The 16230-nt window shown below is 41.6% G+C and overlaps 1 protein-coding gene across 1 annotated transcript in view; it reads left to right on the top strand.

Moving 5' to 3' along the window:
• Window positions 1-1414: 1414 nt before the first annotated feature.
• The window catches only part of STK33 (serine/threonine kinase 33), a 103680-nt gene continuing 88864 nt past the window's right edge, over window positions 1415-16230 (top strand). The window contains exon 1 of the mRNA XM_078596775.1: window positions 1415-2278. The gene's annotated coding sequence lies outside the window, so the exon portion shown is untranslated. The remainder of the gene's footprint in view (window positions 2279-16230) is intronic.

The following is a 16230-nucleotide window of genomic DNA, read 5'->3' as shown; positions in this document are numbered from 1 at the left end:
GTCTGATGTTTAAACTAACGCAGACTTCACCACAGTGACCCCGCATTGGCAAGTCAACTGAGGACAACTCGTCAGCTCCGGTCACGGCTATCACCACTCCTCTGTGACTTTGCTATAGAAAGTCTGCGTACAAAAGCCATGCCACTTCCGGGACTGGGTCTGCTGGAGCCTCGGATATTAACACTGATAATGAATCACTCTTGACTCCCCCACTTCACTCGTACGACTACTACTACGTGGAAACATTTTACAATTGTGTGTTTTTCTTCTCAATTGCCCGCACCATTTCTAGATTCTATGGTTGTATAAATAATGTTTTACTTAAGTAATGGTCATTGTTATTCTTCATTCAATACCATTGGCTCTTCTTCTTGGTTCTTTCGGTAAAGTCACGTAGAAGGAAAATAATAAAATAATAAAAATAAAACATAATAAAATAATTCTCACGTTTCTGCCTTCTCGACAGACCTGTTCTCCACCTGAAGACAGCTACTTGCGTTGTGGCCGAAACGTCGTGAGAATTATTTGATTATGTTTTATTTTTATTATTGTATTATTTCCCTTCTACGTGACTTTACCGAAAGAACCAAGAAGATGAATCCCTGCAGTCACGAAAGCTTTAAATCGACCATTGGCTCTATTACATGAGAGTAAATGAAAATGTTCCCGTTGATGTTACGCCACCCTCTCGTTTGGCGCGGCACTTGCCGCGCCAAATTAGTAAGCCAAGCAAATGTTGTGCCACATATTTTGTGCAACATATTTTCAACTCGTTCGTCAATAACTGTGCCTCAACAAGGAAAAATTAGATAGAGGACTGTGATAGGCGACGTTTGGGCAATGGCATTTCATAGCAGAGTTTGATAAAACACAGGTGGTCATAATGAGAAAAATAAGAAGAGGTTTCACCCTTTCTGGCTATAAAACAGGAGGTGTTAAGATGTTCAAACACCAAATCCAAACATGCGCTGCATGTTCACCACAAGTGCGTGTGTTTAATGCAGGCTTGATTCTTTGCAAAATGTTTCTATTTGGTGTTTGAGCATCTTAACACCTCCTGTTTTATTGGCAGAAAGGGTAAAACCTATTTTAATTTGATACTAGCAAAAAGGTCCCAGACATGTCACCATTATTCCACAAAGTGTGTCACGTAAGCAACATTTAATATTTAACGTCGGAGGTTTTTATCCATGTTTATTTATTTATTATATATTTGGTGAGTAGATGAATGCTTTCATTCGTCAGCACTGCTTGATCGCGGTACATTTTCAATAAAAGCAAATGTAGAATTGCTTTTTAAACACTCGTGTTGAAAGTAGACATTTAAAAATAAGTTTTTTGTGATTACATATATTAATAATATGCACTTTGAAACTTGCTGAAAAATGTTGTTAATATTAAATATCAGTCTACATATTTTAAGTAATGTATTTTTTATGTATTACGCATGGATGTCTTAAAGGAGACTTCAGCACTTTTCTTCAGTAGGGTTGTAAATAGAATGTCTGACCAAGTTTCCTCTTTATCCATCTAAAAAAACTTTACGCACATTCTAAAACGTTACCAACTATAATCAGTAACTTCTACACGATCATGCTCGCTTTTATCCATCTTAAATCACTCACTTCATTAAACACCACTGCCGTATTCCAGCTAAGACTCTGTATGTACACGTACAAAGACACAAACACACACACGCGCACCAATCCTTCGCGAACTTTTCGCTTCTTATAACAATTTGTATAAGCGTGACGCACAAAAAGCCGGTGAAGCCCCAGTGACAACAGGGCCCATAATGTCCCGTGCAGGGCAACGCGCGCGCGCGCCACCTCTTTAACTCTCCGACGAGGTGCACGGCACGTGCGGTGTTTGCTCTTTTCAGTGTCGTCAGTCACCACGGCGACCGAGATGACATCACGGCTCAAGACTCCGTCCGCGCCTCGTGCTGCGAGGCTTGGCTTGGGCACCGATGGTCGCGCTCTGCGCAGGGAAGTGGCTCCGGGTGGAGGGAGCGCACTCAAACCAGTGCCCACTGCGCCTCGTGTCCGCGTCCTTCCCTCCCTGCCCCCCTCACCACCCGAACGCCGTCCTCTCACCAGCCCACACCTCCTCTCTCGGTAACCCCCCTACCACCATCCCACCCCCCTGGCAAGCCTGGGATGGCATGGCGCAACCGGGCGGTTGTGCCAAGTGATAGAGCACCCGGCTCACCGGCTGAACTTCTCTCGCATCCCAGCAAGAGTCGTTGGTCATCTGATCTGCCCTTGCCAGGATTCAGGTGAGTGAATGAGTAAAACGACTGCGGTGTCCAATGCTATACTGTAATTCGAAATTACAATAAAATGTGACTCAAACAAGAAGTCCATGCCAGAGTAGGAATATGTGGATTAAGTACAAATCAGTCATTGAGAACAGGGAATACGTAATTGTTTTTTAAAGTGATTTCCTGCTCAAATGAGCATTGAGGCCTTTCATGATAAAGGCTGCGTTGAACACTCCGTATAGTAAATTTCGATTTAAAGCTTTCGTGACTGCAGGGATTCATCTTTTTGGTTCTTTCGGTAAAGTCACGTAGAAGGGAAATAATAAAATAATAAAAATAAAACATAATACAATATAATTTCGCTTCTTATAACTCCGTATAGTAGTTTACGAGTACAATAAATATTACTCTCAATTAAACATTTAAGTGATGTATCATTTGAACTTACATCTTTGGGCACGCTATTGTATACATTGCCGTGGCTTTTTTTAAATTCGCGGCCAAATATTGACGTCGACTTTCACAACAGTTTATTTTTCTCTGATGGCTTTTTTTCCAATGGCAATGATTGTTTTTAATTCCGTCGGTATTCAACGCGATAACAAAAACAAACCCATTTGAGCTCGGTGCCTTTTATTGTGCTTCGCAATGCGGAACGCCACACAACGTGGTACCGTGAGCCCTGCGATGGGCAGTCTCGACACGAGCCCGTTATTGCATAGCAACTCACAATCGCGTTCTTATTTTCCATCTTGCTTCGCACGCACCTACGCGGACATTTTTTTGCCTGCTCGGCTACCTCGCCTGGTGCGCAGGAGGTCGTGAGTTCGATCGCGACCCTGACGATGCCTGCTGCTGTATATTTGGAGTTTGTATATTTCTCTCTCCCCGTGGTAGCGTGAAATTTTCTCCAGCTCCTCCGGGTTTCCCCCCTCCCCATTTAGAAACGTGCGTTTCGAGTATTTGACTGCTTTAAATGTCCACATGATAAGCCACTTCGTTGGGCTATCATTTGTTGCAAGGTCACTTCTTAAAATGAGCTATACATCTCGTTGGTAGTTGATTGCTGCACTCATTTGTAAACGTTTGTGTGACTCAGTGACCATTTCTTTTATAATGATTCAGGAACATTGCTCAGGTACCTTCTCGTGTCCCTCTTCTCTTCATGAATTGCTTTTGAAAGTGAGTAAGACTCGATACGTATCAGTCAAAAACGCCAGACCATTGCCCTCCAGAATAAAATCAAGAGTTTAAATCCCACGCCACCCTACAGGTATTTAACATGTACGCGATCTTTTCTTGACATTACATGTAAAGGTGCATCCCTGAAATGGCTCGCTCGCGCCAATACTGGCAGAAAGGGCCTCCACGAGAGGGAGCCCTACAGAGCCCCTCCGGAGGGTTCTTTGGCCTACTCTTCCTTCTACATTGGTCAGCAGTCTTGGGAAAGGAGGAAGTACTATAACTGACCTTTACCCCACCACACGTGACCTGAATATCAACTAACCCTGGTTAACCCATTTATAGTTAAATTTATAAGCATGCATTTAGAGTATTTGGCTGCTTTAATTGTCCACATGATAAGCTACTTCGTTGAGCTATCATTTTCGGCCAGGTAGCTTCTGTAAAAAAGCTATAACACCTTAGTGGGCATTACGTGGTGCAATAGCATTTGTATTTTGTAGTTTTATACTGCTAAACAGGAGGATTTCTCCACAAATCTGGCTGCCGCCTGATGATGATGGTTGTAATTACTGGTGAAACGTCGTACTCCGATTGTAAATGTTGTGGATTTGTTCTCCAACACACCGGTTAGTGCTGGACTAGTAACGAATTGGCATGTTCTGTTTACGTGACAAACCTTACTAATTGGCTCTGTCGGGTGGTCGTGGGTTTAACAACACATTTATATTTACGTGATCTAACCCCCAAAAAACTGTATTATCGATTATATTAGTCGCGAAAGCCTACGTCTTAAACTTTATACTGTTATAGGTGAACAGAGCTGTGGTGGGGGGGGGGTTAATACACTTTCCAATTGTTTCAACTGCCGCACAGAGAGACGGAACAGGTGGCTTCTGGATTGCAAGTCCAGTGTGCTAACCATCACACCACAGAAGCATACTTTGCCTGTATAATGTATGTGGGGCCCTGGTGAACTCGGTGACCTGAGGTCGATTCGGAGCCACGGCTAGCATCAGTGGTGTTGGACATCTGAACTGGTCTTCAAGATTGGTCTTGGCCTCCCCACCTTCAGCAACCTGCGTCTGACGAGCGCGATGAAGTGTGATTTAACCCCATGACTAAAATGGTTGGGTAGGCCTCGATCCGGCAGCAGATTGATAAGGTGGCTGTAATTTACATATTTGTACTTGTTATTTCCAGTTGTACAAACTTTAAATTGAGAGGGATCATTACAGTGCTTGTTAATTTCCAAATAATTCCATGTTTTATATGTACAGTTATACGATCTGAAAGAGCCATTGTGTCTGCATCCAATCATCTTGGTGAAAATGGTGATGAAAGAAAAATGAGTGGACACTATGTCTTTCAAGGCTTGGCAATATCACTGTACATCCATTCATATGTATCTGTGTCCTGTCAGAGTTTAACAATTAATGCTGGAGATGAAAGTGAAAATGGACACATAACTCTGGATAAATAAGAAATGGTATTTGAGTCATCCTGGGTGCAACGCATTTCTTTTCATTTTTTAATAATGTAAAATTACGTAAAAAATATCCAGCAATTTGTAAATCCACTGCTGGATGACAGCTTTTCCACACCGTGTAGGTCAAGGGATTTGTTTGACAATACTTCACGATGCTGGCCATGACTCACCACTGATGTTCGATCATAGTAGTTCGCTAACCACAATTAACTGGACCACCACTCCACACCATGGATTATGTATTTCAAACCCAGCGCATGTGTGGGTTTTTCGCTCGAAATGCAGTGTGATTGAAAACATAATTGATGGGAAATAAAGGGTGGGGTGCCTTGGCCAGTTCACCAGCTACACAGTTCAGGGATCGAAGATTTCAAAATCATTATTCAGCCCCTTATGGAGACAATACCAGACAAGCCCTGTTGTATCTGTCATTGATAAAGATTACCTGACATTGCTCGCATGGTTAGGTTACTCTGCATCAGTAAAATGAAGATGATCGCTTGTGTTGTGATCGAAACGTCATGGTTTAATTTTTTTAAATTATTTTACCGAAAGAACCAAAGAATACGTCTACATTATAGACTGTCAGTATGCACACTCAGGTGAAGAACCAGGCTACAGTCTACATTATAGACTGCCAGTACACTCACCAAGCTTAATAACCAGACTACAGTATACATTATAGACTGCCAGTACACTCACTAAACTTAATAACCAGGCTACAGTCTCCATTATAGACTGCCAGTACACTCACCCAGCTTAATAACCAGGCTACAGTCTACATTATAGACTGCCATTACACTCACCCAGCTTAATAACCAGGCTACAGTCTCCATTATAGACTGCCAGTACACTCACTCAGGTGAAGAACCAGGCTACAGCCTACATTATAGACTGCCAGTACACTCACCAAACTTAAAAACCAGGTTACAGTCTACATTTTAGACTACCAGTACACTTACTCAGATTAAAAAACAGGCTACAGTCTATATTAGTGGTTTTTGTTTTTAAAAAAATTACTTTATTTTTATTATTATTTTTCTATCAACGTGACTTTACCGAAAGAACCAAAGAATATGAATCCCTGCAGTCACGAAAGTTTTAAGTCAAAATATAAAATGGTAAAGTTTAAAACATGAAATAGTAAACCTGTCCCTCATGAATTTGTCCATGTGGAAGATTAGATAGCACAACCATCTGAGGCAATGTCTACGGGGCAAATCTACTTGAAGAAATTGTCTGAAATGTGTGAGATTATAGTATTTTATGGTATTCTGGGTGGTGGGTTGCTGGTGAGGGTGTGGGTTTTAGCACTTGGAGTTGGGAGGGCTGGTGTGAGAGAACCAGTTGATGTGAAGGATGGACAGAGAAGGGAGGTTTACGTGGCAGGGATTATATACAGAGGCTGTAACAAAGCCCCCTCGAGTAGAGTTACATTTCAGTCTGAGGCTCGTGACACACTGCCAGAGGAGAGCTTGTGTGGCAAGCATTGTGTTCCCCAATGCTCCTGTTTCGTTTTGCAAAATGTAGTCCAAATATAGACCAGCCAGCTCATTCATTACGCCAGTAAAACACGTGGCCGTTGCATTGTGATAGTGTTGGTATGAAAATAGGGAAAATTAATTATTATAATTCATTATTGTAACCTATTTAAATGTGCCAGTCGCGATTGTGTTTTATTTACATGTAATAAAAAATGTATGGGTAATTAAGCTCGCGTAAAGGATGCAGATATTTCTCATATTCGTATTCTTGGGTCTTTCGGTAAAGTCACGTAGATGGTTCAAAGAAAATAACAAAAAAACTTCCGACTTTTCGATCACAACACAAGCGAACGTCATCAGGAGGAAAGAGGAGGAACCTGCTGAAAATGTTCACGTGAGAGATTAGCATGTTCACGCGAGAGATTAGCATGTTCACGTGAGAGATTAACATGTTCACGTGAGAGATTAGCATGTTCACGTGAGAGATTAGCATGTTCACGTGAGAGATAAGCATGTTCACGTGAGAGATTAACATGTTCACGTGAGAGATTAGCATGTTCATGTGAGAGATTAGCATGTTCATGTGAGAGATTAGCATGTTCACGTGAGAGATTAACATGTTCATCTGAGAGATAAGCATGTTCACGTGAGAGATTAGCATGTTCACGTGAGAGATTAGCATGTTCACGCGAGAGATTAGCATGTTCACGTGAGAGATAATCATGTTCACGTGAGAGATTAACATGTTCACGTGAGAGATTAGCATGTTCACGCGAGAGATTAGCATGTTCACGTGAGAGATTAGCATGTTCACGTGAGAGATTAGCATGTTTACGTGAGAGATTAGCATGTTCACGTGAGAGATTAACATGTTCATGTGAGAGATTAGCATGTTCACGCGAGAGATTAGCATGTTCATGTGAGAGATTAGCATGTTCACGCGAGAGATTAGCATGTTCACGCGAGAGATAAGCATGTTCACGTGAGAGATTAACATGTTCACGTGAGAGATTAGCATGTTCATGTGAGAGATTAGCATGTTCACGTGAGAGATTAGCATGTTCACGTGAGAGATTAGCATGTTCACGTGAGAGATTAGCATGTTCACGCGAGAGATTAGCATGTTCACGTGAGAGATTAGCATGTTCACGTGAGAGATTAGCATGTTCACGTGAGAGATTAGCATATTCATGTGAGAGATTAGCATGTTCACGTGAGAGATTAACATGTTCATGTGAGAGATTAGCATGTTCATGCGAGAGATTAGCATGTTCATGCGAGAGATTAGCATGTTCACGTGAGAGATTAGCATGTTCACGTGAGAGATTAGCATGTTTACGTGAGAGATTAGCATGTTCATATGATATCGCAGAGCCACCGCGACGCAGAGGTCGGCGTCTGTAGGTGGTCACGTGGGCGCGAGAAATTCAACCTTCTTATGTGAAATCGGAAAGCAGAAGCCACGAGGGGAGAAAAATATAAAATTAACATCGGAAGGTGGCAGTAAGGGAACATCGCAGCCAGTTAAGACTTAAACTGGTTGATAACGTCCTTCCAATGATTGCTAAGTTTGTACCCATCTTCTCGGTTGAAATTGTGTCTGTGTCGAAATTTATGAATGGCTTCATGAACGAATCTTTGTTGATAGCCAGTGGGTTTGCAAGTTTTAAGGAAAACCGCTTGGTTGGTTCGATTAAAGATGTCGAATCGGTGATGATATATTTGGTTTTCGTAGCGAGGCTGTTGGTGGGATCTCTTTTAATTTTTGTATAGCTAGCATCATTAAGTAGATCCTGAATTGTGTTATTGTATGTGGTTTTGTCCATGAAGACTGTGGCATTTCTCGTTTGCATATGATTAATTATTTGTGTGTTTACATCGTGATAATTTTATTACTGTTAAAGTGTAATAAAGTACCCATTATTTATTCTTCCAAATTAATGACAACAAAATAATCTGAATATAAATAAAAAAAATCTGAATATTGACAACAATATATTGCAATAGTTGCTTTAAGTAATTTAAATTCAATAGGAATAGTGTAGGCCTGATTTACTTGGTCAAATGTCACTTTTAATTTATTTTATTTAGAACAAACCGAATTTCCCGAGATTAAAGGGAGCATGTCGCGTCTTGGTGAAATAATATTTTGAGAATTTACGTTCCAATATAATCAGAAAAAGAAAACAGATCTTACGCTGTGGGGTTGTTAAATTAAATATTTTACTTTTGTTTAAATATCTATTGACTCGGCAAGACTGACGTAATGAGGTCGGGTGATTGGAATTGGTTTACAGAGATTACTACAATTCCTTATGCCATTTGAGCTTAAATAGCTAGAGACACTTGAATATGGATGAATTACTTGATTCTCTAGGAAATGAACTGCGGTGTTGAGTTTTAATATAAATATAAAATCAAACACCGTATTCCCTGGACTATAGGGCACGCATTTTTCTCGTGCATTTTAAAGGAACATTTGGGAGTGCGTTTTATAAATTAACATCTGTGTCTCTTTGTCTTATACAGATTCGTAGAATGTTTTTGACACAAGGCACTAAAGTTTGAGCTGTGTCTTACTTCCCGTCGTATCTTATAATCTGGAAAATACCATCGTCTTGATCAATTCCCCTTCATAAATGGGCATCAATATAGAGTTGCCATTCATATAAACTCACAATGTGAGAATGCCTCACTGAAACGATAGCCCAGTGCTGAAGCTTACAGTCAGCGGAGTCTTTTGTAGTTGGGACAGAGGTTGGGTTTGTAAAGGGAGCTGTTGAAAGAGACAAGGGTGTCTGTCTTGCCATCACAATATTAAAAAAAATTGGTGGTCTCACGAACCGGACAATGCACTTTTGGGTATCTACATTTTTTCAAAGCGTCTCGTTTTAGAACATTGATATTCATAATTTCATTAATAACAAAATATCAGTCCATTGTTTTTGTAATGAAGACCTCCCCATGCTGTGTGTTTGACCATACCTCACCACGGGTAGAGGGGCCTCAGAACCAGTTGAGATATCATACGCCACTGATTTAGACATGGCCGGGAATCAAACTCAGGTCGCTGGTTCTAACTGCAATGTACTCACCACTGTTGCCACCACTGCACCCCTAATGTGGTACTGTATACTATGAGACCTCCTTTACCAGTGGCAAAATATAGTAATAGGTTTTTACCCTTTCAACTGGTACAAAAACTGACACCTTTATACAAGGCATCATGTTTGCAATAACCACAACACAAGCAGTCAAAATGCAAACAAAAAGAAACAATTCTGATGATGATAATGATATGCACTGTCCTTGAAGTTGATTGGTCCACACCCGAGACAGCTTTTCTTAGAGCCTAGTCTCCATTGGTGTTGGACCAAATGACGCCAAAAGGCATACAACTCAAAGACAGCGCACTATCAGAGTATTGAGAGCTCGGGGTAAGCATTTACACTATGAGACCTCCTTTACCAGTGGCAAAATATAGTAATAGGTTTTTACCCTTTCAACTGGTACAAAAACTGACACCTTTATACAAGGCATCATGTTTGCAATAACCTCGGGCGTGGACCAATCAACTTCAAGGACAGTGCATATCATTATCATCATCAGAGTTGTTTCTTTTTGTTTGCATTTTGACTGCTTGTGTTGTGGTTATTGCAAACATGATGCCTTGTATAAAGGTGTCAGTTTTTGTACCAGTTGAAAGGGTAAAAAACCTATTACTATGTGGTACTGTATATTTAAGATGATATGCTTCTTCAATATAGTGCAGGTTGGATTGTATTCTGTTCACTGAAGAGCCTAATCTTAATTTATTTCCATGTCGAAAGCTAAAAGTGCTTTAGACATGCGACGGAAATTCATGAAACATTTTTGTACATTTGCTGATCATGTAACTAGACGGAATAGGCCTTTGAAGAACTTTGAACAAAGTGTTTGAAACCTTAGTAAATGTTCAATAGCTTCATCTTGAAGTGCCAATAGGCACCACTTTCACGAAGTGTCATGTACAGCTTAAAAAAATATTGTTAGAAAGAGGAGGGTGCAGCTCAGTTGAGCACAGAGTGCCAGGCTAATGAGTGGCAATGATTTGACCTGTGAACAACACTGAACACACTTACACCGATTAGACAGCAGCGTCAGTCTTGGGCCCATGTGGTTACAATCCGAAAAGTTCAAACTGGGCAGCTGACTCTTTGATTTCACAGCAAGCTTGTGATTGATGTGAAAGTAACATGGTAAAATCCCACCTTTCACCGGGTAATAGTTCAAGACATTGCTGGAAGATGGATATTAAGGAAGCTGTGATACGTAGTACAGGAGAAGGTTATTGGGAGCCTATGTCCTGGTCCGCATTGTTAATATAAGTATGATGGTTAATGTGAGGTGAAGCAGTAGCCATGTGGTTAACGTACTGTGCGATGAACCCAGCGACTTGGGTTCAATTCCTGGCCATGGCTAACGTGAGTGTTGAAATGTGGTCGAACAACCCCATTGCCAACAGGTGCGGGGAGGCCTTCATCCAACAGTGGCTGTGACTAAGGGATGATTTCTAAATCGGTCCTGGGCTCTCGCCTTTACTATCCCACATTGCTTAGCATGGTGAATTATGATCAAACAACCCCATTATCTACACGATGGTGTGAGGGAAGGCCTTCATTCAACCGTGGGATAAAAACAGGACTTTAATTCATTTTTTTTAATTTGGCAAATATTTCTTACAATGTTTGTGGCGGGCTGGAATTGAAGGTACAACCGCGTAAAAAATACAAGGTGTGAATTTGTAAATATGTACGAATGTGCACATATCACGATCGTCATCATTAGCCATGGTTTATCCACTGCTGGATAAAGGCCTGCCCAATCTGTCGCCATCTCCTTGGGTTTCACAACGCGACAATCTGTCTCGCACTGATTTCATTGCTACGTGGTGCACAGGGGCGCCACGGTGGTGAGATGTTAACTATCTCGCCTGGTGTACAGGAGGATCGTGGGTTCGATCCCGACCATGACGTTGGTATTTTTGGAGTTTGCGTGTTCTCTCTCTCTCCCCGTGGTCGAAGTGCGTTTAGAGTATTTTGCTGCTATAAATGTCCATTTGATAAGCCACTTCGTTGAGCTATCATTTGTGGCCAGGTCGCTTCTGAAAAAGATCTATATAGCTCAGTGAGACCTACCTGGTTAAAGAAAAAATGGTTTTGTTTATAGTTTAGAAGAAAACTACGTGAATGATGAACTGGTGAGAGATGTTACGTGATTGTCGTTCAGGGTACAGAGTACAACGTCACATCCGACCATCGCATGTCCACCCTGATTCTAATGTAACCACCCACACACAGAACAGCATGTAACTGTCATTTGCCACAGATGTTCACAAATCCAACTTTTTCACATGCAGTCACGTTTCTCAATCTCACATTAATTTGCTCACTTTTAATGTAGAGTGGAGAATTTGCCCCATGTTCTAAGTAGCCTTGCGCTTTATGTTTGTCCAGTAACCTATCTGCGTTCCTCCGATTAGCACGGTTGGCTACGTACGGTGCGAAAGAACAAGTTCAATAACCTAACGCGCACATATCTATTACATATCGGCCCCTTTCACTTGTCCACCTGCACCTTTAGTCCCCAGCCAGTGCGATCTGTGACTATGGCACTTTAGTGGGATGGGTGCTCCTTCAAGCTTAGGTGAGCCGGGCGCGCACACGTTCTGCATTTGTATTGCCGTAAAGTCACCCAGGCGCAGACTCCCAGTGTCACGTGTCCTCCAGAAACCCACTTAATGCCCCCCCCCCTGTCCGGCCCTGTTACATTTCGATTAATAGCTAACTTACTCATTACCAAAAAAACATGCTGGTGGTGTCTTGCGATTAAAGTGCCTGTTCATCATGCTTGATGGTGCGGGATGTGGGGTTTTTTTTACGCAAATACGTTTGGAATGTAACCTCTTCCTGTGTTAACGTAACGTCTATCAACTCAGGCCAACACGAGGCGTAACGTTATAGTTGAACACACGCGACATTATATTTGTGTGTGTGTATGTTGGCGTGTTTGATAATGGGGAACGGTAGTGTAGCGGTTAGCGCGCTGCGCTATGAACCTGGCGACCCGGGGTTCGAATTCCGCTCACGGCCAAAACCTCCAGTGACGATTATATGAACCGGTCCTGGGCCTCCCCTAGGTCGACTCAGCCTAAAATGAGTACCTGGTGCGGTGTGTAAACATCGCCACTGGGGAGACAAAGGCGGTCGGGCGTGGTTCTGGCCACCCACCCCCTTGTGTACCGTTCCGGCCTTCATAGGTGCTCGCTAACGGCACTTGCCCCAACAGTCTGTTAAGGCTACACGGGGGATCTTTTTTTGTTTGATACTGCACCGAGCTGCGCCTTTACAGAGGAGCTGCCGGCGTGACCTTACCTGCAAGGCCCCCCCCCGCCCCCCAGTGAGAAGAGTGTGTACACACTGCCTGCTAAAGCCTCCACAGCTGGTATGACAATTGCTACATGGTGGCGATGGGCCCAGCACGCACGCACGTGCACGGTTGCTACATTGCTTTACAACTACCGCACAGCAGTGGGGGAATGACATTTTTTTGAACAAGTGTCCCTCTATGTATTCCCCTCCAAGCTTTGTCCACAGTCTGGCGTAGCGGTGGTATTATTCTCTGTGTACGGTCAGCCTTGTCCGCAAAAGAGAATTGAAATTCATATTCTTAGGTTTTTTCGGTAAAGTCACGTAGGTAAAAAATTAAAATTAATAAAAGTAAAATAAAAAAAATTCAGTCGGCCAATCATTCCATGGCAGGGAAGTCCTAAATAAGGGGTCTAGATATTCAGTGATGCTTTTGTGGATAAATAAATGGAAATAAATCACTCAAATATTAACGATACATTTTTTGCGGTGTACTATTATATTTTTTTCCGTAAAAATTCTGAATACTTCCTCTTGTCATGAGGTTTGACAGTTTGATTTTACAAGTGTGTTTACAGACACAGTACGGTATAATGAACAGGTAATTCCAGTTTATAAATAACTCTGTAAATTATTTTTTTTCATTCATTCATTCATTGTCATCTTCAGACGTGAACGATCCACTGCTGGATGAGGGCCTCTCCGTGCCGTAGCGCGTACACACGCGCCGATTTCATGGCTCCATGGATTGTGCTCAAGAAAGTCGTCCCTCGATTGGCCTTGCACCGCACAGCTTGATATTATTCACGGGTGGGTTATATCTTCTTGCTTCTTTCGGTAAAGTCACGTAGAAGGGAAGTAATAAAAAAATAAAAATAAAACATAATAAAACAATTCTCACGACGTTTCGGCCACAACGCAAGCAGCCGTCCTCAGGTGAAGAATGAAACACCACCAAGCTTGGAGCGTATATTTAAGCTGGGTTGGAGGGGGGGAGGTGGGAAGAAGAGCGCCTTAACAAAATAATTTGCATATCAAGAGGAATTTAGCATATTACCGAAAGAACCAAGAAGATGAATCCCTGCAGTCACGAAAGCTTTAAATCGGATGGGTTATAGTCTACACCAATCCGTTACGTATTCTTACGCATAGTGTGCATTGTTGAGCATGCATTTGATTGTCTATTAAAGAAGAATGGCTGATGTAAGCAAATGAACGTGAATAAATAAAATAAAGTACAATTCTACACAACGTAGAGTTTGTGTTTCGTTTCTAAATAAATCCAAACACAATTGCACGACATCTGTGTAGTTTCATTACAAAAACGAGGTGTAGATGCTGCGTAAAATTCGCGTTTAGTTGAAACACACGGCGCTAGTGCAACTAGAAAGTCGGCTTCGTACTGCGTGAACGTCGCGTGGTTTCAACGCAACCCGTGTCGTAGTTGTAGAAAATATAAATATGCCGTGAGGACTGTTTTTTAGATAGATCACAATACGGCACCGTGTGTTCTTCGCCCTTAGCTGACAGGATGAAAAGCCACGTTGTGCCCAGGTGCTGGGTGGATTGTTTCATCACAGGAGCGCAAGAGACGGCGACGGCTTGGGGAGACCGTCATGCTTGCGATGATGACCGTGATGACAGATTGAGAGATTTAGGAGATCGATTCCCAGCTCTTCCCTGTCACGTGGTAGATTTTCCAAGCGCACCAAAATTTTAATTACCGAGACACCGTGACCTTTATCGTAATGATCTTTTAATCAATGTCCCCTCCTTCGACGTACGAATAGTAAAACTACACGAACCTTCTCTTGAAGCCCTTTCGTGGCTGGCAGACTTTGACAATGGTGTTTAGCTCCTGAACATATTGTCACATGCAATAGAATAATCATTATAAATACTGTACGTTTTCAAATGACCAAATCACATGGAATGTGTCAGATCTTGTTAGATCTCAGACGCTAAGCAGGTTTGATTCTGGATAGTGGTTGGATACGTGACCGCCATGCATAAAACAGGTGTTACAGGATGCTGTATAGACATTGTACATATGTGTGTTGAACTTCTTTTTGACACAAATGATAGCTCAACGAAGTGGCTTATTTGGGCATATGTATTTTGAACCGTGCTAATTGGGGGTGCAGTGAAAGGACAACAAACTAAACGCAAAAAACTGTTCCAAAGAAATTATTTTTCAATTTAGAAAATGAGTTTTCAATCTGTGTGCGGTTTCTTTGCGTTCTCTGGTTTTCTCCTATTTTCAAACTACTCATTCAAATGGCATTGGCTAAAATAAAAATCCCAAATGAACGAACCTCATGAAAGAGCCAGTCGGGCTCTCCTGTGGTCGATAAAAGCTAAAGGCGCAACCCTGCAAGTTCTTTCTTACATCCACTGATGGTGGAACGTCCTCTTCTAGAGGAAGCCACAGAGAGCCCTTCCAGAGCATAATTTGGCCCACTTTTTCTCCCTGGCCAAACGTCTTGGAAGAGGTGAGAGAAGTCATACTTTGCCAGCATGTGTGAGCTCTCTTATCGACGGCGTTATACCCATTTACATTGTTGGGTGGACAGAGGTAGGGAATTGAATAAACTGGGTAGGTTAAATCACTTTAATATTTCTGTCATTTTTGTAACTTTCTTATTCGTGTACAATTTGTCTTTAAAAAAGAACCCGTCTCATTGTAATCCGAAACGGTTTTTTAAGTAAACTATTTAATGTTACGAATGTTGAAACCCTATTGAAATGTTATTTCAAAAAAATTATAAGTATCACTTTTGCTTTGTAAATGTTTTATATTTTCGTGACTGCAATGGTGTCCACAGATGAGCGAAAACGGAGTTAACTTCTCCTAAGTGTGTATAAATGTGCTGTAAAGCTCGAATCTACCATCAGCAGAGTTGTAAAAAGCCCATAAAAACACTTTAACAATCGTCAAATATTTGCTCGCTTTGTGATCTCAAGGTGGAAATGACCATCGGTGTTTACATGGAGGCTGGCTTCTTTATACCGACCGCTAATGCATTGAAACCAAACACTGGGGTTTTTTTTTACTGCAGGGAGGGTTTTCCCAACATTAATATTGATCGATTGATATGTAAATGTTGAGTTACCTTTTTTATTTTACCAGGCAAAGCCCATTAAAGCTGCATAGCTCTCTTTTCAGAAGGAATCTGATCACAAATGACGGCTTAACGAAGTGGCTTATCATGTGAAAATTAATAGCAGCCAAATACCCTTAAACGCATGTTTCGTAGAAACCTACCAGAAATTGTACGTGATTTTATTAGACCAGGTTTTAATTGTTGGTCAGCTGTTCTGAGATACAGTACAAATAAAGCTGATACTACATTTGCTCTGCATTCTATTCTATTCTTGCATATGATGGCAATATGTTGAGGAGGG

The sequence above is a fragment of the Lampetra planeri genome, chromosome 8 (assembly GCF_965212315.1).
Source record: "Lampetra planeri chromosome 8, kcLamPlan1.2.h2, whole genome shotgun sequence".
Classification (NCBI taxonomy): domain Eukaryota; kingdom Metazoa; phylum Chordata; class Hyperoartia; order Petromyzontiformes; family Petromyzontidae; genus Lampetra; species Lampetra planeri.
This window is presented reverse-complemented; position numbering and strand designations above follow the sequence as displayed.